General features: G+C 47.1%; 1 long non-coding RNA gene across 1 annotated transcript; it reads right to left on the reverse strand.

Moving 5' to 3' along the window:
• Nucleotides 1–897: 897 nt before the first annotated feature.
• Nucleotides 898–23,063, reverse strand: LOC123000379 (uncharacterized). Its single transcript, XR_006408340.2, has 4 exons — nucleotides 22,651–23,063; nucleotides 12,604–12,721; nucleotides 1,923–2,056; nucleotides 898–1,681 (listed from the first exon to the last, which is right to left on the reverse strand). It is a non-coding gene; the product is annotated as an uncharacterized LOC123000379 (long non-coding RNA).
• Nucleotides 23,064–23,788: the final 725 nt, after the last annotated feature.

The raw sequence follows: 23,788 nt of genomic DNA on the forward strand, positions 1-23,788 counted from the left end.
GCTGCCCTCAGATTCTGGGCTCCCAGGGGAAATTGGGAGGATTCCCTGCTCCCATTGTGACTATGGGCTTGTGGTTTAACAGATATGTTTAGAAAATCTCCTCAGATTAATCACCTGGGTGGTTTGAGGGACAGCAACAGATAGAGGCAGCCAGAGGCTTTACAGGCTCCTTCCTTGGTGGGGTCTTGACAGCAGGCAGGACCAACCATGTTGTCAACCGCAGCGTCTGCCCTTCCCCCATCCAAAGTGCAGACACGTCTCCTCAGCCATGACGCAAGAACATTATGAGAAGCATCCGATCTACTTCTGCATAAACGTAGTCCTCACACCACATATGATATTTTGACATCATTATCGTTAGTACAGCACCCTACAGTTTGTAAAACACCCTTGGACACATGACTTTATTTGACCCTGTTGTACACAAACCTCATCAGGGTGAGTGACTATCATGAGCCTATCAGGAAACAGTGGATGTACCGAAGTTCTCCAGAACGTGCAGTCAAGGAAACCCTGCAGTATTATCTTATGAAGAATATCAGTTTATTTGACAACTGAAAAAAATTACAAGATAGTTTGTACAGTGTGAACCCATTTATGCAAAAAAAATATGGGTATGGCTATATATGTATAGAGATAGCTTTATTTGTGTACCTATACTCACATACACAAATATTTTTTGTGGAGCATTATTTTTATGTTATTTGTTACATATTTATAACACTCATATTACATAATATTTTATAATTAAACATTATAATAAGGAACATTTAAGAAAAAAGCTTTTTGTGGTGCTCACTCCACAACGTACTCCAATATCAAATCATTACGTTATATACCTGAAACTAATATAATGTTATATATCAATTATACCTCAATAATAGGTAGGTAGGTCAATAGAATAATAGATAATCTGGGGTGAAAAAAGAAAGAGGATAGCAAATTAGTGTGAACATTTCTTTTTCTCACCCTCACTCAAGGGAAGAAAGGTGGTCATCATGTTTAAAGGTCTAGGGTGTGCTGCATTTGGAAGACAGGCCTTAGAAGAGAGAAGGACTCTGACAGGAAGGCGAGGACCCCACTCCAGTAGTTTTGTCCCCCTGGCCTTATACAAACCCAATGCTTGCCCAGGGCTGGCATGAGAGCTGTGCTGTCCGAGAAGGTTATCTTCTGTCCCTGACAACAGCTCAGACTCATCCAAAGGCGGTCGGGTCATGTCCGAGTCAGAGGGTCAAAAGCATCAAGCTTTACACACGTTTTCTCGGGCCAGCTTAGCAGACAGCCCCAGGCTTGCACATGTTAGAGCAGACACAGAAAATGATGGCAAGTCCTGTGCCCTTCCCAGGGAGGTAATGCTAGCAGGAAGAATAGGGCATTCGAGTCTGGCCCTTTTGCATTTGGACAGCAGCACTGCTGCTTACTTACATGTGTCCAAAGGCACAATCGTAAGCTCTCTGGGCTTCGGTTTCCCTCTCTGTTCAATGCGAGTAATAATAGCTATATCGGAGGGGTATTTCATGGACATACCTCAAGCTTTGCTCTATAGAAATGATGAATCGCTGCTTGTCACAGCTCAGAAGCACACCGGGTGACCAATCAGATTTTGTCGGTATCCCACGGTCACTGCACCAGATTGAATTTCTGTCTCTTTGTGTACATTGTAGGGTCACTCCTGTGGCATCTGCAAGTATGAATAAATTGGGTGTGTTTGTCAATTCTCCTACAAACAAATGAACACACTAGAGGTTGAGGTTCTGCAAATAAACCCCACATCACTCTAAAAAGAAGGATGCTTTGAGAGACCACTAGACGAAGGAAAAAGACTCCCCCAAATGGCTCCCTTTCTTTTCTAATGTAATTTTCACTAGAAGTCCCCTGCCCCTCCCCCACCCATATACTTCCAAAGACCAAGAATAACGTACCTAGAGAAGTGGACCCTGAAAAACAAGACAGTCTTCCTAACCATCTGGGAGATTCCTTAGAAAAAAGAAGGTTTGGGTGCAAGGAGATTCAATTTGCAGACGTGTGTAGTCTCTTTGGTCCTCAATTTCCTCAGCTATAAAAGAAAGAATTAAAGATTACTAAATTCTGTTATCGTTTTGACATGCTATGTCTAGAATCCTCTTTCTCACGTGGTCCCTCCTGTATTCCCCTTGCTCCACCTGCATTGGAGCAACCAACACCTCTTCCCTGGGTCATGGCAGCTGCCTCTAGCCTTGCTCCTCCGAAACCATGCCACACGTAGCCTTGCAAAATGGTCCTTCCAAAATGCACATCTGCCTCAAGTACTTTGGTGGCTCTCCATCACCTCCAAAATAAATTCCAAATTCTCAGCACAACCCTCAAAGCCTTGTCTACCTTCCCAGCATCGTCTCTGATCACATCACTTCTCATGCAACTCTGAGCAAACAGAACTTAGAGTTTCTCTCTTGCCTCCATGCTTTGTATATCCTATTTTCTTTAAACCGAATGTCCCTCCCCATGAACACCCAACATCTGGCAAGCCAACTATGCCTTCACAGTTAGCTCAAGGAACACCTTCTCCAAAAGGCAATTAGATGCCTCTCCTCTGCACCCCAATCAGACCATGTGAAATAAGTCTATCATAGTACTCATCACATAGCATGAGAGTTTTTGTTTTCTAGAAAGAGGCTACCTTTCTGCTCTGGCAAAGGACTCAGTACTAGTAGCATCACTGGTACAGGTGAAACTCAAGAAAGGGGCAGGTATGCAGGTCTCCGTTCTCCCTGGTTCTGCCAGAGAGGCAGGGTCAGGTTGGGATGCAGCTGGACATACCAGAGGGCAGTGCTCCTGAGGAGAAATCCCTTGTTGGTCTTCCTTTTCATAGGTCAGCTTGAGAGGAGCTTTTCTGGGTAGGGGGCAAAGGGAGGAGTATTTTGGGGTTCAGATACTAAGCAGTATGAGTTTAGGGGCCCACTGCTTAAGGAACTGCTTGAAATGTCCAGCTAGAGGCCTTGAGGACTCCTAGTCCCATGGGAAATTGAGGTTGGGTACAGCCAGCCCCTCCTGTTGGAGAAGAGGGAGCTAGCCCATTGCCAGGCCACCCCAGAGAAAGCCCCTAGGGCCATTCACTCATCAATCCTACTTGTCAACAGCATACTTCCTACCCACAGCCCCCAAACCTAGCTAAGTATCTAATACATAAAAAGTACACAATAGGGCGCTTAGGTGGTTAAGCATTGATTTCTGCTCACGTCATGATGTCAGGGTCATGAGATCAAGCCCCGAGGTGGGCTCCAAGCTGAGTGTGGAGCCTGCTTAAGATTCTCTCTCTCCCTCTCCCTCTGTCCCTTCCCTCATCCCTCCCTCACCTGCATATGCTCTCTCTCTCTTTAAAAAAAAATAAGGTACTCAATAAATAACTACAGCTACCACTTACTGTGTGCCTGTTGCATGCACGTAACTTGACATTTTATTACTAGTTTTCTCAATGACTGTGCAAGATAGGTATTATTAGCTCCATTTTATAGATGGGGAAATGGAAGCTAGAGAAGGTAAGTCCCTTGCCTAAGGTCATATAGCTAGTGGGAACCTGAACCCACATGTCTATGATTCCAAAACCAGTGCTCTTGTCCCCAGGTTGTGTAGCCTGAAGCACTTAAACACCCACCCCTCCCCCCATTGTCTTTCCCTGTCTCTGGCTCTGTCCCTATCTCTCTGTCTCCATCTCCCTCTTGTCTACGGGTAGGCCCTCCCCACCTCTCTGCCGGGGGTGCCCTCCTACTGAGCTGTGCTTTTTCCAGTGGGGCCTCCTGAGTCATCTGGATCGTCACAGGCGGGCCTGGAGTTGTTTCTTTGCCTACTCCCAGTCTAATCTGATCTCGATTTTCCGAACCCAGGATGCACTTGAAAAGCAGTGCTTATGTGCTGTTAGTAGAAGCTCCGAGTAAGATGAAAGGTAAACTGGGGGCAGGAGCAACAAGGAGGCTGAGAGACAGGAGCCGCACCGGGTTCCTTGGCAGGGCCGCTGGAGACAGAATGACCCCAGGTCAGTCAGGCCTGGGCCCTGAAGCAGGAAAGGCCTCTGGCCCTTTCACTCAGCAAGATGTCCAGGGAACAACCCAGAATGTGATGACTCTGGCAGAGGCAGCGGCTGTATTCCCCCAGGGACTTGTAAACCCTAACAATCGCTATCTTCCTCCCCCTCCTTCTCATGAAAAGCATTTATTAAATAGCCTAATTATTAAACAAAGCAGGTGGAAGAGAAAGGTGGGAAATTGGAAGGTTGAATTGAGCTTTTTAAAAAGCCAGAAAAATGACTCAGTGTGTGTAACACTTCATTTGGAGAACAAAGTGGATGTTCTGATCCAGCCAGGTGCATTGTTAAACCTGTAGGAGAGAGATACGGAAACAGACCATTTTTTTCCTCTCTCAGTCATAAACACTGAGCTCAGAGCTGAACTGGCAAGCTTCTAGAATAAATTCAGAGGATTTATTCTCCCAAGAAGGGCCAGAAAACTGACAGAATTACAGGAAAGAGGGCACCTGGGTGGCTCAGTCGGTTAAGCATCTGCCTTCCGCTCAGGTCATGATCCCAGGACTCTGGGATGGAGCTCAGAGGTGGGCTCCTTGCCTCTGCCCCTCCCCCCCACTCGTGCACACGCTCTCTCTTGCTCTCACTCTTGCTATCTCAAATACATAATGAAATAAAATCTTTTTAAAAAATCACAGGAAAGAAAAATATATAATATCTGTTCCAGTCAATGTTTAGAATATGGGAAGACACTTTATTACCAAATTAACTAGACCAGAAGCTCCTTGAGGTAAGAAATTGTGCTCTAGTTTTGAATTCTACTATGGATTCCGTCCTGACATATAGTGGATGCTCAACAAACATTTTCTAGAAGAAAACTGAAGGCAGGAGCTGAGTCTTCTGCAATTCTGAATTCCCCTCAGTGCCCAGCTCTGGTGAATGAGTGATGGGGACATTAATGAATGGGAAATGCAGAGTTTTAGATTGGTCTTTGAAGGAAAGCATATATGCCTTTGAAAGCACTGGTATAATTTCCCTAATTATACAAGAAGTCTGTGTTCAAGTCCTAATATCAACTTGATTTTACCCTCTTAGAAGATAGAACTCTTGGTAAATAAATCTGGCTGCTAAAAGGAGACAGTTCTGGTGGGTTTTCTTCATCCTCCTGACAAGTCAAGCAGTCCTGAACACCTAGAACCATCAAGGCATTTCTTTTGTTCTTGTCTGGGCACAGGTCAGACTCCTGGGATTCTTGTGAAAACTGGTTTAGTTTGCCTCCAGCTTTTCTGGTTCCCTCCCTTCTGATCTCTCCTCTCCTTGTCCTCTGTCCTGCCCCAGCTGAGTTTGCCCTCTTCTCCTTCAGCGGCTGTAGCTTCCGGCAATCCAGTACACCTCAGCCCCCTCTGTTTAGCACATTTGCAGACAGTCACATCTGGATCACATGAATCGCCAAGAAAGGATGTAGTGTGCATGGGAAACTGAGGCAGAAGCAGGGAGAGGCAAGAGCTTTTCTCTCAAGGGTCCTGAACATCGAGAGATGGGTGCAGGTCACTAAAGGGGTTTCACTTGGAACGCAGGGCGCCTCCGATATAATAGCTCCCCTCCCAAATACATAAAACCTCCCTATTTCCTAGCAGGACGACAGAAACCTAGAGAAGTTGGGAGAACACCCCGTCAGGCTCTCCTCACGGGACCTCCATCTTGGCATTTATCAGACTCTGATACAGTTATTTGCTTATATATCATTTTCTACTCAGTGTTCTGTGTGCTCCCTGAAGGCAGAAACCGTGTCTTTCATCTTCGTAATTTCCAAAGATAAAGCCCTCAATAAATGCTTGCTGAATTAATGGCTTGCCCAAGGTCACTCAGCTAATATGTGGCCGAGCTGTGACCAGAACCAAATCCTCTGTCCTTTCAAACCCCGTACCCTGGCTGTCCTACCCCAAGTGGACGGTAGATCTATAAAGGAGCTAATCAAGCATTGGCAAGTTCATGAACTCTATTGAGGGATTTGCTTCTCAACTTCTAGTTTCCTTTCTTCTCGATATTGTTGGGAACTCTAGACAGGGCCTCAGAGCTGAGCCAGGGTACCATCCATGTCCTTGCTCCTGAAATAGCTGAATTCATCACCTCTTCACGGGGGGGGGGGGGGGGGGGGGGGGAGCTTTGTCATGAAAGTGAAGGCTGCAAATCTCTGCATATGGCTTTCATGCTCCCCCTCCTACCCGGCTGCCAGGTGTGAATAAACACTTTGAAATAATTGGAGGATGAGCTGGAGAAAATGTCAAACAAAGGCTTTGATTCGTGGTTCTCAAAACACTGGAGAGTTTTCTGATCTTGTTGGTTCCAAAACGAGGCTGAAAATCGCGTGAGAAAAGGTTTGTTTCTTCTCTTACCCGGTCACATGTGTTGACCACAGAGGGCCTTTCTGGTCACCCGCAAGCGAGATGACAGTACCTCACTTGGGGGATGAGATGAAGGGGGTCACTGTGAGGAAAGAGGTACCCGGGCCCGCGTTGCTGCTGAGGGTGGGAGGCATCGCCTGGCTCTCTAGTATATTCCCCTTTTCCATAGAGTTGGTGTCTCAGGATTTGGGGAAAGGAGATATAGTCTTTTTTGCAGAAAAGTGTTTTCTGACTCCAATAGCATCACAATCTAGTATAAGAGGCATGTACCTGGGAAATACAGTTCAAATTCTCAGGTGAGTGAAGGAGCCACTACCCTGTGTGTTTGTCAACAAACACTTCCCTTCTGTTCAGGATGCATATGAAAAAAATAACAGTTTACTATGTATTCGTGCTTTTAACTTTGTAAAGCATATCCACATGTGTTCTGAAGCTCTGTGTTTTCCTCCTTTTTAAATGAACCACCTCCAGAAACCCCTGAAAAGCATAAATATTTAGCTTCAGAACCTTTGGAAATGGCATGGATGTTTTAAGAAAAAAGGAACTAATTTTCCTCCAGTGTCAAGAATTTGTGACAGGTAGATACTCAGATCAGTGAGTTTAGCACATCAGTTGGCAAAGTATTTGTTGGCTACTTTAGCCAGTATCTAATATGGAGCCTGCCACACAGAACGCATTTGATAAAAATTTGTTGAGGGACTGAATTAAAATGTATTGTTTGGTCCTATCTATATACTCTTTTTCAGTTTCTTCAGCTTTATTCTTGTTTCCTCATGAATGAATTTCCCGATTTTGTTTTCCTCTTTGTTTCCTTTAATTTTAAAAGTACTCTACGGGCTTGTTGTAAAACTGACAACACATATAAAATAAAAAATTAAAATCCATCCTCTACTCTGCTGTCCTTAGAGGTAACCACTGTGGACAATGTGATATGTATTTTTATTTCAAAAGCGGGAACGTACAATATATATTTATTTGCTCCTCGGTTTGTCTTATTCTTTTTAATGGCCTCTTTGTATTTGTCAGCATATGTCACAGACACTGTCAATGTTTTGCTCATATCCGCCCAGAAACCCTTATCACTTCCACACAGAACAGCCTGGCTTCCAATGGCCAGTGCCTCATCTTTCTTGGAGAGCTCCCTCCAGCCACAAAAACCAACTCTCCCTCGGACAGTTGGTGGCAAGTACTTGGGAATTAACGTCCCTGTGGGAAACAGGCTTTAACAACACCTAAAAGTTGTAGGAGTATAAATACCCCAGTTCCTTGGCCCCTTGGCTCGGATATTTCCGAGGTGTGTGCTTTGCACTGTTTATTCAATTTCCCTGAAAGGTTAAACTCTAGCTGCTCCCAGGATTGCAGGCTTCACAACAAAGCCTTTATTGGCTCTCTGCGCTTCCCTGATGTCTTCCCCATTCCTCTACTTATGCTTCCCAAACATCTTGTGCCCAAATCCTAGTCACAAGATCTGCTCCCAAAAAAACATAAAGATAGCATGAATAGGCTCTAGTTTATGTAATCATTTTCTTATTAATGACCACTTAAGTTGTTTCTGATTTTCTTCTTCTTTTTTTTTTTTTAAAGATTTTATTTATTTATTTGACAGAGAGAGAGAGACAGCCAGTGAGAGAGGGAACACAGTAGGGAGAGTGGGAGAAGAAGAAGCAGGCTCCCAGCGGAGGAGCCGGATGTGGGGCTCCATCCCAGGACTCTGGGATCACGCCCTGAGCCGAAAGCAGACACCCAATGACTGAGCCACCCAGGCGCCCCTGATTTTCAATAAAAATAACTGCAATAGCATATTGATCCATGTGGATTAACCGTGTGCGCTGCTAGGTTAAAGGGACCCACGCATTCGGTATTTAAGAGATAATGCTAAACTGGCCCCCAAAATGGCTTTATTAATAATATCCTCACCAGCTGTTTGTCGGCATACACTTTACCCCACTTCTTGCCAAACTAGGTATAAGAAGTATTTTTTTTCTGGGGCGCCTGGGTGGCACAGCGGTTAAGCGTCTGCCTTCGGCTCAGGGCGTGATCCTGGCGAACTGGGATCGAGCCCCACATCAGGCTCCTCTGCTATGAGCCTGCTTCTTCCTCTCCCACTCCCCCTGCTTGTGTTCCCTCTCTCGCTGGCTGTCTCTATCTCTGTCGAATAAATAAATAAAATCTTTAAAAAAAAAAAAAAAAGAAGTATTTTTTTTCTGATTAGACAAAAATAGATGTATCATCTTTTAATTTGTGTTTCTTAGATTATTTAAGATACATGTGGCAGCATTTCAGGTGGTTATTAGGGGTTGGGAAAAAACACACACACTTAATGCAGGATAAATTAAGGCCTGGATTTCATTAGCCAATGATGCAAAATATTAGCAGTGGTGGTGTGGCTGCCCTGAGCAAAGGTGGACGTCTCAGCACAGCTTTCACTGGCCCCCAGGCCTCGAAGTGGGTACAGTATGTCTACAAAGACAGTCGAGTCAGATGTGGAAACATTCCAGTCTTATTATGCCTTAACCTTACTATAGTCAGGGTTCTTGTGACCTTTGTACACACAAGCCCTATTTCTGTCTAAAGGAAGGTGTATCAATCGTGGGCTTTCTTGGTTTTTGAAATAAACTTAGCAAGGCTAGGTCTATCTGAACAAGAGCTCTGCCTACACCTTTTCAGTTTTCTAGAAAGCCCATTTCTTTGAAGACCATCCCTTGCCTATGATTTAATACTCTTGTCTGAATGGTTCTGAAACTGAGTGTGGTCTGAAAACCACAATTAAAATCTGTTTCCCTAAAAGTATCTGTTCATATGCTCAGTGATGTTTTGTGTTCCTTATGAGATAGACCAGTTCGGCTCCCATCTTTTGTCTGCTGTTCTGTTGACTTATTTGTACTTTTGTATATTGATTTGTTGAAATTTTTTATATATTGTGGATACCAACCCTTTGCTTGTTATGTGTATGCTATGAACATTTTCTCTTAATCTGCTGCTTTCCATTTGCCTTTGTTTATAGGGTTTTTTTTTTTATTTTAATACTTATTAGACAATGGTATTAAGGAATTGTTAACCATTTTTTTAGGTGTGAAAAGTTTTCTGATTATGTTTTAAAGAGCCCTTTTCTTGGAGAGATGCATTCTGAAATACAGAGGAAATAATTCAACTTCTGAGATTTGCTTCAAAACGAAAAACAAACACAGGAGGGGGGGCAGGTGGGTTGTGGGTACTTGGTGGTCAGGGATGTTTACTGGGTACACAGGGTGCATTGTACTGGTCCTTGGACCGCTGCCAGATGTTCGAAATTCTTCCTAATTCAAAGTCATAGAAAAGGACTACGCAAGGTCTGACTTCTTACTTCCACTGTCAGTCCAGCCCCAGACTTCTCCCCCTGGGCCAACCCCGCAATTTGAGGAGCACTCATGTCTGAGTTGTCCCTGCTCCCCACAAAAACAGCAGCAGGAGAGGTCCCAGGAAAGAGAAACGCTTTAATAGGGGTCCCACTGACAGCGTCGCGCTCCTCTATGGCTCAGTGACTGACGGCCTTGGTGCGTGCGGTGAACGATGACTGGACTCCGGAATGCGTGCTCGCGGGACTCCGGAATGGGTGCTCCTAGGACTCCGGAACGTGTGCTCCCGGGACTCTGGAACGTGTGCTCCCCGGACGCCGGAATGCGTGCTCCAACCCCAGTCCAGTGATGTTTGCGTTTGCGTTTGATGTTGTTTCGCTGATACTCGATTCCATGCACCTTGTCCCAGTCCCGTGGTGTGGCAGGTAGTCCCCAGGCGTGGGGAAGCCCCAGGCGGGCCTCAGGCTAGAGGCATCTGATGGGGCCCAACTGCAGACCTCGGGATCTGACCAAGTGTTTACAGTGGCCTTTAATTTTATTCAGTCATATCTGTCGATCTTTCCGTTTATGATTTAGGGTTCCTTGTCTTGCTTAGGAAGCTATTCATTCCAACCGAAGATGATGAAAATAGTCTCCTTTCTTTTCTTCTGGAACTTTTATTGTTTTTTGGGGGTTTTGTTGTTCTTACTGTTGGTTTTGTTTGTTTCTTTATGTCTAGATCCTTAATCCAACCAGAATTTATTTTTGTGGATGATGTGAAGAAGACATCTACCTAGAGAATGTTATCATTTTTTGCGGCTATGACAAGTGAGCTATCTTCCCCGGTGCGTTCTCTGAGTTGTTATTGCCAGTACAGAGCCTGCGTGCTTACTCTGAAGATTGCATTTCTTCATCTCCCACTGCCTCATCTCAATAGGGACTAGACCTTTGCGTCTCAGACTGGTCAGCACGCCAGCTATGTAGCTATTAAGGTGTCTCTCTTGGCTTTTGTTTCCTCATCTGTTAAATGGGGAACTTGGACCAAATGCTCTTTGCAGTCCTTTCCTGCATTAATAACGCTAAGGTTTTAAATAACTTTTTCTTTCTGGCCAAAGAGTAGTTCCATTTTAAAAGGGAGAAAACTGAATCCTGTAGCCCTGTTTGCTAAAAGGCACTGAGCCTCTTCGCATTTGAAAATGATGCCGAGGGTGATGAAGGCTAGCACGCCCTGCTCCTGGATTCAGCGCCTCGGCTCCAACCCCAGTCCAGTGGTGCTTGTGTTTGCGTTTGGCCAGACCTAGCACCTTTGGGAATGGGACACTTGCCATACAGAGCTGAGAGCAGGGTGAGGCAACCATTCTGCATTTATCTGCTGACTTTCTGTGAAACAGGCTGCTTCTTTCCAAAGAAAGGACAAATGGATGCAGCAATGATCTTCTACTTTAAGGAAACTTTTTTTTTTTTAAGATTTTATTTACTTGTTTGTCAGAGAGAGAGAGAGAGAGAATGAGCACAAGCAGGGGGAAAGGCAGGCAGAGGGAGAAGCAGGCTCCCTGCTAAGCAAGGAGCTGGATACAGGACTCATTCCCAGGATCCCAGGATCATGACCTGAGCCGAAGGCAGATGCTTAACTGACTGAGCCACCCAGATGCCCCAGGAAACTCGTTTCTAATGACCTGGCATTATAGTTTGCTAAGCTTGACCTGGAGACAATCCACCTAGGACCCGGGGGTTCAGTAGGTAAGTATGGGAGCCCATATACCTAGTGCTGTCCCCCACATGGTTTCAACTGTAAATTCATGGGAAAGTTTGATGTTTAGCTATCCAAGAGAAACACGAACATTCACTGGGTGCCAGATAACCTACAATTTCTACCAAACTTCTGGGTCAGCCTTGATTTGTGTCATACTGCTGTCACTTACTTTAAGACCTCAGCATAGTTAATATGATATATGTGTCATCTACACCGTAGGAACAGTTAATTAACATTTGGCATCCTCTAAAGGAGAGTCACTCTTCGGAGATGAATACCTGTGAAAGACTCTAAACAGAACTCTAAGCAAAGAAGACTCTAACAAGAGAAGGGTCGCACAACAATTTCAACTATCCTTATCTACATTAGCAGAGGGCTTGTTGATTTGCATATGAAATGTCTGATACTAGTTTTCACTGGCAGAATGAGTTGTGTTCAGGGTGGGTGCACTGGCTGGAAATACTGGGTCAGCACTTGCACCTTTGCCCAAACAGCTCAGTACCTCACGCCCTTTGGGAAGTTCCAAGCCGAGATTCAGTCTGCTCTAGTTTAAGCCACCTACAAATGATCGATTACCTAATCCCAACTAGAAGGTAGTTTAATCCTGCCAAGTTCTAATGGCAAGTCTAATAATTACTAATTTGGAAGCTGCGATGAGCAGAAAAAATATTTCAAGGTAAGAGCAACAGTAAAGTGATAAGAAATATCTATGATTTCTATTGGTGACAGACACAAGTTCCGCAAGTATTACCGCAGTTGATGGCCTACATCGTTAGTGAAGAAAATGTTAAACTCATTTAGAAGTTAGTAAAAATAAAAAAATAAGAAGTTAATAAAAAAGTAGTAAAAAAATAACGTTTTTTTTTTCATTCAAAAACATAAAATAAAGTCTCTGAATTCTATTCACGACCTCTGAGGGGGCCATAGAGTTAGGATAAAAACTCCTATGTCCCGCCTAGTAAATGTTTGGTTCTAGAGAACGCCCTCCACAGGGCCTCGTTGCTTGTGGTGCCCATCATGAGAATGCCAGGGTCCTGACCAACAGGGTCTCTCCTTGGAGACACCGGAGCAGACTGAGGCACTAAGCCCCACATAGACTCTCCCTGATTCCGTGTTGCTTGTCCCCATGGTACTCACAAAGCCCTGGCAAGAGCAGGTCCTTCATCTACGATGAGCTGTACAAAAACTAGGCAAGCTTCACTGGGGCATCAGCCTGGATGAGCAAGGAGTCTTTTCTCAACAAATCCAGTTTTTCCTAAAGAAGCATAACAGAGACCTCTATCAGACTCCAGCATAAAACCCTCATTCACTTTACCACCCAGAGCACTTCTCCCTTACCACTGTATCTCCACATTTGCATAATTAAATGGACCATTTCATTGGTTTTCCCAGAACTAAGTAACTATCTGCCCTAAAGCTGTTATCCAAGTCTTGCCTCTTGCTAAACCCCAGGTTCGGGCATGGACTCTCTAAAATCCGGGTTTGCTGTGATTTGCCATGTGTCTTCTATTCTCTTCACAAACATTTCAAAAGTTTTCAGGTCAAAACTCAGTCCCAGCCCAAGCATCCCAAGCAGTCCGTGAAGCGCATGGTTTAGTCCTGCGAGGACGGCACAGAGAGATCTCCTTGCCCGACCTGGGCCTCTGGTGGCCATCACCCCCACACTGCCCAGCGCCCTGATGCTGGTGTCACACAAAAGGTCACTGATCAGCAGGAAGGTGCCACTCATAGGGCACAGTCTACTAGAAGAGCAGAGGACTGGAGAATGAGAAAGGCAGAAGGATGGCTTCCTCCACTCCCAGCTCCTTGTTCTCTCTTATTCCCAGGCAAGCGGGGAAACTAGCGCCCTGAGGGAGCGTGTTCTGGGGGACTTAGAAGGAAAGCACGTACAGAATCAATCCAAATGCGTGTGCTGTCCCTGCTGGCACCTCTTTGAGGGACAGGCTGCCCTCGGTGTGAGTACCTGGTGGGAGACGATTGTGCAGAGACTGCAAGGGAGCAACTAGGTAGGATCTCCACCTTCTCAGCCCCCTGGAGGCTCTCACTCCCCACAGTGGTGGACAGTGGTTCTGGCCTCAGGAGGCGCAGGGAACCACGCCTGCCCCTCCCTAGGCACCTCTGCACTCAGCCAGGACAGACTGCACAGGCTCGTTGCTACCCTGGGCATTCCTACTTCAGCTGGGGGTGGAATTTATTATCACTTGGTCTTATGACCTCAGTGTGGCATGAAAACAGAATAAGGAGGGGAAACTCTTTGCAGGAAAATGTCCTTTCTTTCCCAGATTCACAGGCTCCTTACCCTTCACAACATCTGACTTGATCCCCCAATTTCTCCAGTTAGTTAACATTTGGCATCCTCTATCTATGACCTTTCTTCTAAGTGAGTTCCTCCAGAGTCCCCACAGCCTGTCTTTCCTCCAGAGGTACTGCCCTGAGGGAAGCATCAAGGTGTTAGCTGCCCCCTCCCACCCCCAGGTTACAGAGTAGCCACAATTAACCCTACTGAAACAAAGGATTCCATCTATAGAAACTCATTTGCTTCCTTTGCAGCTGGCTGGGCCGGTGGCTGGGAGCGGAGCCTTCGCAGTCACTTTTTTCTTAAACCTTCTTTTATGTCCAGGAAATGACTAGTTCCTTATAGTTAAAGTGTATGTTAGGGGCCATTCCAGCAACTAGCTAACTCCTTGTATTTCCTGCTTTTTGTTCCATTAAAATACCAGAACAGTGCTTTCACTTAGGCCCTCCCCATCTGGGGCTTGAAGAGAACCCAGAGGCTATTTCCAGCCCCAGCTTCCCTGTGAGCTTTGCAAACCCCACCCCACAGCTGCCTCAAACTCACCACCCTCCACAGTATCAGGAAGCTTAGGGCAAACACCTCGGGCTCTAGTGAGAGCTGGACATCCCACCGCCTCCCACTGCCAAGGTACTCCTCTTGGCGCTTGGAGTCAGAGGAGCTCTGGCTGGCTACCTTCCTAGCTGTGTGATCTTGGACGACTCCGTTAAACTCTCTGAGCCTCGGAAAAGGGATCATGATAATGATAATACCATTTTGGAAGGTTTGCCGAGATCAAACCATGTGGGTTTTATAAATGGTGCTTAATAGACTTTACAAGCCTATTCCAATTTTAGCCTCATCGTTTCTCAGAATGCTGGGCTGAAAAGGAGCTTTTCAGAAGTTTCCCTGGGAGCCCAGAATGGAAGCGTCTGCAGTGGTGTCAGGAAACCTCTGTCAGTTTCCCAGTGGTTCGGGGGGACGGTGTGAATGCTGGCCAAGGGCTCGAGAACGAATGTGAAACACCTCCAGCTGCCTTCCACATAATCTGAGTTGACAGCATCGCCCACAGCCCCCAAAGTTGTGGTGGCCCGGGAGTGGCAGTACAGAAAACCACCCAGTTTCGGTCTGACTGAATCCCATGCCCGGGCGCTCCCACCCCGTGCCATCTTGCCCTCTCTTTAGCCCTGTTGCACGGACGCGGCGGCGGGCCCGTCTACCCACAAAGGGTTCATCTGCAGGCTGCCACCCAGGCGATTGCTTAACGGGAGCCCAGACTTCTGTTTACTGGCACATAATTCTTTGCTTTGACAATTTCGTCTGAGTGTTTTAACACCTGGCTGGCCCTGATGGAGTTTGTTTGACCGTGTTTTGAAAAGTGACTTCAGTGCTTGCTGTGGTCATTGGCACGGCACCATGGCCCGGCGACGTGGCAGGTGTAACAGACTGGAGCGATTTGAACTCAGCAGCTGATTTCTTTTCTATGGCTTCTTGCTGCTGCTGCGGCTGCTGGGTCCTCACAGGCACTCATAGTCAAGGAAGACCCTGGGCTCCGGGGCCTTCTGTCTGATCGGTATGTGTGGGGTGTGGAGGCAGGGTTTTCCTCTTAGATATCCTTCTCGAAATAGTCAGGTATTTTCCAGTGGCTCAGGGTGGAAAAAGCTCTGCTGGAACGTTTTTGTCTGTGACGTTCCTCTGGGTCCAGTGTCTGCCAGGTTAGCCTGACACAAGCCTTGAGAGGAGTGTGGGCACAAAGGCCCCCCTGGATGGGACAAGCAGAGGCTGTTTATGTAGAGCCGGCTGTGGCAATGAGCTCAGCCACCGACACTTGTTTTTGGCAGAGGCTCAAAGACAAGTAGGGGAGTAGGAAAGCCACATAATGAAAAATAGAGAGGGCTTCAGGTGTGCGCTGGCTGGAGGTTGTTGGCGTAGGGGAGCTGGAGGCGGGCTAACCTTCTAGAAGGAAGGCACATTGTGTGACTGATTCAGAGAGTACATTTGGCTTCCTCGGGTTGGTCCTGAGTTGGAAGCTTAGGCAACATTTAGGTAAGTGGGTGATGATGGGTGGATTGCTACAGAGGCTGTGTTTTAGCTTCCTGGGCTGGTTGCTATAGAGGGTTGGGGGTCAGAGTTCAGGTTTGACATACAGTCTGGCCCTTGTTCATTTGCACAGTCAGTCTTTCAAGAATTTGAGAATCCTTCTTAGTCTGGATTACCTGATACTATTTGGGGATGGTTACACTGCTGCTGAGTGGAAAAAAAAAAAAATGTATGAACAAGCAAAACAAGGCTGGAAACACCCATAATGCTCAATTTTATAGAGTTAAGAAAATTAAGGAACAGCTATATTGTGCATAAATTTTAAAAGGTTGCTTCTGAAGTGACTCTAATGACATCGAAAATGTTTACAAATGTGCTGCATACGCTGCTTCAGACCTGTGCCCTGTGGATCTAGTCGTGAAGCTCAACCCTTTCCTTAGTTTCGAGAAAAATTCACACACCCAAAGCCTTTGAACAGAGCATGGAGGGATTTACAGCCAGTCAAGGGTACTCAAAAATGAATATCATTTCTCTGAGTCTCTTGGTCCCCAGGCTTCTTCCACGCTTTGGGCTTCGGTCGCCTACCATGTTCACAGACCTCCTCTTCTTTCTCTTCTGCCCTCTTTCTTCTCTGCTCCCATCCTTAAGAGGAGACATAGATTCTTCCTGTCATCTTACGCACCCAATCCACCTCTCTCCAGTCCCTCCTTGCAAGAGCCACTCTCCCTTAACATGTGCAAAAGCGCCATCCGAACTACAGAAGTGGCCCCGGATAACATTCGCTCTGAGACCAGGCTCTTTGCCTCCCAGGCCCTGTGTGCCCGAGTAGGGGAGGGAGTGGGTGTGGGCAGGTGTTTTTTTCCAGTAACACAAGGTTGTTTGAAGATTAGAGATAGTGTCCTGAGAAGTTCCTAGCAGACTGCTCTTGCTTTATCAAACAGCCCCCGAGGGGGCCTCCTCCAGGCCCTCAGAGGCTCAGCAGTCACTGGTCACAGAGGCCAGCTCTGCGGATAAGTCCTTTGTTACTGGTTTTGGTGCAGTTTCGCCCATCTGTTCTCAAGGGCTAGGGCTTTCTACCTCTGCATTTAAACAATCTTCTCAGTCAGTGTCCCCACCCCCCAATTTTTTTTTTTTCTCTTCATCCAAGAGGTTCTTCTATTGACATGGCAGCACTAATTTTCTGTTGCTCAGTTCTGAAGGTCCCAAGAAAGTGATGCTTCTGATTTTTAGTGTCCATTTTTCCTCCACGCTGGGGCCCTGCCATGTCCAGGCTTCTCTGAGAACCAGTGGGGAGGCCTACCAGGAATCTGTGCATATGAGGGACAAGGGGCCAGTGAGGAAGGTCTCTTTCTAAGGGAGACACTGGCAAACACAAGCTGCCCCTGATGATAATGCCCTTGACTTCTGGGGAAAGGAGTGGTTTTGAGTAACAGCTGGGGTACGTCTCCCAGATTGTTCCCATCCGGCATCCCGTGGGTACGACGAAGTCCTAAGGAGAGAGGGCTGGAGTGGCAAAGAGCTGAAGTAGGCAAGTCACATAAAATTTCCTTAAGAAATTGGGGGTACACAAACAGCACTTTGGGGAGAACCGGAAGAAGGTATGAAATACTCCTCCATTTGCAGAGCCAAGGGGACAGGGTCATAGACACAACTGCGGCCGGTGGATTCCCATCCTAGGAAGCAATAGCCCCATGAGGTGGCCTAGCACCGAAGCACAAGACAACATCAACGGGCCACAGTGGTGCCTTTGGCGAACACCTAAAGCTTCAGGGAGTGGCAGCAGTGGTGGTCTCCGTGCTGTGAGCTCGGTGTTGACATCATTGGCTTTAAGCAGGAGCCAGTGCTACCTTCTTCCTAGCACAGCGGACCTTCCTATCCCAGAAGGACTTGGGGTTTTCAATGCCTAAGTGCCAGGTTCTCTAAGTCCTTTAATTTCTTAAGAACCATGGTTTTGTATTGTTTTTTATTACTCCCAAAAGCAATCCATATTTTGAAGGAACAATAAAAACACTTTCCGTTCCTTCAGAAGCTGGATCTCGGCAGGAGGTCTTGCCCGTTTTTCCAAATGCCACTCTCATTCATTCTTTTATACCGACTCACCAAGTTTCCTTCTGTCTTGACAGTCTGTCCAGTTCATGGCCCACCCTCCATGAAACACACAGTCTGCTTAAAATACTAATGTTTCCCTTTTTTAGAATTTTATTGCACTTATAACTAACATTAACACCTAGTAACATGGGAGCTTGTTTGGGGGACCTTAGTTTTCTCACTCCAGTGAAGGGGGAGGGACCTTCTTTTAGACCTCCACAAAACCTCCTGCAGCATTAGCCTCCAATAGCTGACCTATACATAGTTACTAATTAACTTTCTAGGCAATGTGTTTAAACTCAGTCTTGGCACATTCATGACCCTTTCTTCCCAGAGCGGGTCTGTGGCTAAAGAAAGGTGGCTGGAAACACTACTGTTCTCTGTCTGGCCTGGATGGATTAGGGCACTTTTCTCCATGCTCTTTAGGAAGGTAGATATGTGTGTTGTAGGTTAGAGAGCTAGGAGGGGGTGAGGGAGTCAGGGAGTTGACACAACATTTATTTCCACTTCCTCATATACTGCTTTGTAAATATAGTTAAGTTCTTATCATACGTTTGGTATATACCCTTCCTCTACAGGTAAACCATAAAGTTCTCTAAAGACAGGGACCATGTTTTCTCTAGACAGTTCCTTTATTTCGAGCCAGGCCCAGTGATAAGACCTTGTACTTGTGTAATTATTTAAAATAATTACACAATTTTAATTGTTTAATTAAATTACATAGCTTAAGGTACTTTCTGATTTATTGTCTCATTTGCTCTTGGTTATTGTGAATAACCAGGGCTCCAAACACCTGGTTCAGGAATCACTCTACTACCAAATTCAGAGAGAGGTTTGAAAATGCCCCTTAGGGTTCTTTTGTGTTTCTGTGTACCCAGCAACCATTTTTCTCACTTGCAAGTTAATTCTGGGCACAATTCAGTGCCCACTGCTAAGAGGGGCACCTTACAAGTGCTACTAATCTTGGCCGGTGTTGTTTACAAGACGAGAGGCAGCTTCCTGTTTCCTTAGCCACAGTGGCTAGGCAAATGCAGAGCTGTTTACCCTCTTAACTCCCTCCAGGCACAGCAGAAGATGATCACTGACTTAGAACTACTTACCCAGGGCACCACTTAAGCCCCCAGACACCAGAATTTAAGGGTCCATACTTACTCCAGTTGGTTGGAGCTGGGGCCCCAGCCCTGGAACCAAACCAAATTCCCCACCTTACCAGGAAGCCATCAAATTCTGCTGAGAGGTGGGGTGGGGGGAAGCCCAGAGGTAATGCAGCCTTCCTGGGCTCAGAAGGGCAAAACCAAACTGGAGGAGGAGGAAGGGGAGAAGGGAGACTTGTCCTTACCAGACCCCACCCCTCCTTGAGTTCTACAAGGAAGTTCCAGGCTGCTTTTCCTCTATCTTTTCCAACCTGTCCTTCCCCTCCTTCTACCTTAAGGGAAGGGCCTTCTTAGGGTGACCAACTATTGCAGTTTGCCTGAGACTGAGGGGGTCCTCAAGCTAAACTTTTAGGTTTTTGTTTCTTTGTTTGTTTTTTTAAGATTTTATTTATTTATTCAACAGAGAGAGAGACACACAGTGAGAGCACACGCAGGGGGAGCAGCAGAAGGAGAGGGAGAAGCAGGCTCCCCACTGAGCAGGAAGCCCGATGCAGGACTCGATCCCAGGACCCTGGAATCATGACCTGAGCCAAAGGCAGACCTTAACTGACTGAGCCATCCAGGCACACCTAGACTTTTAGTTGTTAAATTAGGGAACTCCTGGGCAAACCAAGACTACTTGGTCCCTTCCGTCCTCTCTAGGGCTCTGTCCCCAGGTCTCATCCCTCTCTTCATGGCTTCTTCAGAGATTTCCCTGACTCCACGGTAGCCGCCAGCCTTTGAAGCAAAATTCCTCCCTACATTCCCACCTCTGGCTTCTCCTGAGCTCCAGACCAGCACTTCAACCACCACTCTGACATTGCTGTTTGCACGTCGAACTTTAAGTTCCACGGGGTCTGAACTGACTCACTACCTCACTCCTCCACTCCACCCACCCTGGCCACACTCATCTCTCACTGTTCCTGTTCTTGTCAACACCACATCCTTGTCCCTGTGGTTCAAGATGTATTGATTTACATTCACTGAGTACCTATTTTGTGCCAGATTCTGTCCTAGGTTCTGGGGACTCAGCAGTGAACAAAAGTCACTGCCTTCATGGAGCGGCGTCCCGGTCAAGGGAGACAGAAAGGAAATAGATATCTCGTCAATGGGGGACTATGTACCGTGGAGAAAGATTAGCAGGTGTAAGGCATGCTGAGGACGGGAGCCACAATTACAGACCAGTTCGGAGGGACTTCCGGGAAGCCTTTCTCTCTTATTTTTTTATAAAAGATTTATATATTTACATGAGCAAGAGAGAGCATGCGCTCCTACATATTGGGGGGGGGGGTGGAGGGGCAGAGGGAGAGAATCCTCAGCAGCTCAAGCAGACCCCCCCGCCCGAGTGTGGAACCAGATGGGAGGGGGTCTGCTCCATCTCAGGACCCATGAGATCATGACCTGAGCCACACCCAGAGCAGACGCTTAACCGCTTACCCGACTGAGCCCCCCAGGGAAATCTTTCTGATGCAATCTCATCTGAGTGGAGCCTTGAAGGAAGTGAAGAATGAACCATGGACTACCTGGAGTAAGAGTGTGTCAAGCGGAGGCCACAGTGAATTCAGAAGCCAGAGTCACTGGACAGACTGGCAAGAGAAAGAGTAGTAAGAGAGAGACCAGGAACAATGCAGGAAGTGGGGGTCAGTTCCTGCAGCGCCTTGTAGATGAAAACACTTTATTTTTTACTCCTTTACTCTCTAATCTTTGGCCACACCATGAAAATCCAGCCTCTGCGGGGTCTTCCCTTCCTATTTCTGTGGCTGCCACCTCGTGAAAATCCTCATTACTTCTCATTTGAATCATGAAATCGGCCTCCTGAGAAGTCTTTTCTACCTCTTGTCTCTCCCTACTCTGATCCGACTCCTGACTGCTAAAATCTCCTTGGAGCACAGTCCTGATTGCCATCATCAGAAGATCATTAGCATACATTTATGTAGCTCTGAATCAAAGGAGGGGGACAGACACAGGGGATGTGTTCCCACAACTTCCCGGCACGCCTTTGTCAGAAATAGACAGAACTGTCAAAAATATGTTGTCAAACATGTCAGAGTTCTGTTTTTATGCCACAATGTAAAAATTGCAAATTTTTCATCAAAATAAAAAATAAATAGAAAGATGAATTAGTCAGAACCCTTTTGGCTGCCATTAACAGAAACTCAATCCAAGCTGCCTTTAAAAAGGTAATGTTGGCTCCCATTGTGAAGCTCTACATCTTCAGGAATGGCTAGTTCCTCGTGCTCAGCACGGGCAATAAGAAATCTAGGTGTCTTCCCACCTCTCGGATCTGCTACTTCTCTCTGTTGGCTTTGTTCTCAGGCACACAGACTCGGCCCAGGCAGTGACAAAGATGGCCACCACTGCAGTCAGCTTACACCTTCTCAGGTTCGCAATTCCACTGAAGAAAGAGTATCTCTTTAAGCAAAAGTCCCAGTGCTGACTCTCACTGACCCTCCCTGGACAAAGACCTTACCTCCCAACCAATCACTATGACTGGTTGGCCAAGCCTGGGTCACGTACCCGCCCTGGACCTGGAGGTGGGGACATGTGAGGTCATTTTCACCTGGATGACATGGAAGGACAGTAAATGGTGCGTGGTTCCCAAAAACCATTTGGTGCTGAGGGTGGGGGAGGGACGGTGGGTCAGTGAAAACAACATGGTCCCACAACCAAAGCCTAAGAGCACCATGTTTGTATCCTTGACCCCAATACGTCAAGGATACGTAGCCAATACATCTCCACCCTCAAAAAATTTTAATCCTGTTGTGCTGACATTTGATTATTTCAATGATGCTCTTGCTCTATCATCTTAAATAGCTCCCCACTGCCCCTCCTTGCCAGCCTGCTCTCCTCCTTCTCTAGGGGTACTTCACCTGCTTGACCACAGGGCCTGAGGGTGAAAAAGGTCCTTGTCTCCACGAGCGAGCTTTCGGTAAACTGAAGCTATTGCTATAGACAGCTAGAGTCTCAGACACAGGCAGGACCATTGACCTCTGAAATAGCATAGGTAGGTATCCCCTGAGATGCCGGCAGGAAAGGAAGAGCCATTCCTGTGGACTGAGGACAATCCCCCACTTCACCGACATAAAAGGAAGGTCATTAATAACAGGAAAACAATTGAAAACAATCGAGAGCGGTCATATGACTCATTCCTGTCCTGCTTCTGCATTATACGGGTACATAATATGTGCCGTATTTATAAATCTATATATAATCTCATTTAGTGCTCGCACAGTAACTTCACCAAGTAGGCAGGATTATTCTCATTTCGCACATTCACGTCTCACGGGGGAAAGGTGAAGTACAAAGATGTTGACCACCTCGCCTGCTGCTTGCCACAGCTAGTTAAGTGGAGGACGCGGGATTCGAACCAGTGCCCTCCGACTCCTGGGTGCTGTTGTGAACTCACACGTCCTTCCGCTTCTAGGAAGGGCAGGGCAAGGGCTCCGCGGGTAAGTCCTTCCACAACTCTCAGGGCCCTGGACACGCACCAGGGGCCTTGCCTGCCCCCCAGGTAAGTAGGTGGCCAGACTCCCCCTCTCCTCCTCCTTCAAGGGGCAGGAAATGGAGGAGACCCAGGACAGGAGGTCGAGGAGGCACACTCAGAAAAGTAGAGGAAGTGGTGGTGGCTCAGGCCTCCCGCCGCCCTCTCACCTGGAAGCGCCTTCTAGCAGCTAGCTACCGCCCACCTCGGGAAGCGGCCCTCCGCGGTCCAACGGCGTCTGTGTGAAAGCAGCCGGCCTTCTCCCGAGCTGCACGCCGGGCTCCCTGGGCCTGGCCGCCTCCCCCCGCCGCCCTGGGCTCCGTGAGGACGCGCGTGGTGAGCCCCGCGGGCAGCCTCTCGGCTCGCGTGCTCGGGAGCCCACGTGCAGCCCCGAACTTCCGACCGCGGTTGCCTGCAGCTCGGAGGCCCCTCCTCTGACCTACACTCCGACTGGCCCCTGGCGGACGTGGGGGGTAACATAGCCCAGTCACGAGGGAGGCCTGACCCACGGGGCCTTGGGATCAGGGGGGCCTGAAAGTCAGTCTCAGCGGAGACACCCAGGAAAGCCTGCGGCCCAGGGGGCCTGGAGTATTCTGAGCAGGTGGCCGAGTGAGGCAGCAGGTGGTCAAGTGAAGCACCTGGTGGAGGAGATGAGTACGGTGTGGGTGTGGTGCGTGTTTAAACGGAGCAGGCTGGCCTGGTGCCCCGAGGGCGTAAGGTTTCTGCAAACAGCCCGAAGAAAGCAAGGGGCTGGACCCTGAGGGATGGGCAAGGCAAGGCCCTGATGAATCTGGTTCTAAACACGCCCCCTCCCGACTGGGGCTTGGGGTTGGGGACTGGGGAAGGACGCCCATAGAGAAATGGTGGGAGACAGCCTCAGGAGTCAGGTTACCAGGCTACTCAGGCCCCCTCCGAGCCTCTGACTAGGAAATGCGCAGGGCGGAGCTGAGGGAGTGATGTGGACAGAGGGCCTGCCCTGCCCACAGTCGGAAAGGCCCAGAGCCTTGGGTGTTAAGAGTAACGTAGGAGACTTGAGACAAGATCTTGGACCAAGCAAGGTTAATATTTACTTTTCTTATCCAGAATATTCAGATTTTGTAGTAAGAAGAAATTTCACAATGAGTCCACTATATTGACAAAAAGAGACTACGAATAGACTCTTTTGAATTTTTTAAAATGTGTTTTAAACTTTTCATTATGGAACATTTTACCCACTCCCATTACATGGATTATTTTGAAGCAAAACCCAAACATCAAATCATTTCATCCATAAATATTTCAGTAAATTTCTCTAAAATTTCTCTAAAT

The sequence above is a fragment of the Ursus arctos genome, unplaced genomic scaffold (assembly GCF_023065955.2).
Source record: "Ursus arctos isolate Adak ecotype North America unplaced genomic scaffold, UrsArc2.0 scaffold_25, whole genome shotgun sequence".
Lineage (NCBI taxonomy): Eukaryota > Metazoa > Chordata > Mammalia > Carnivora > Ursidae > Ursus > Ursus arctos.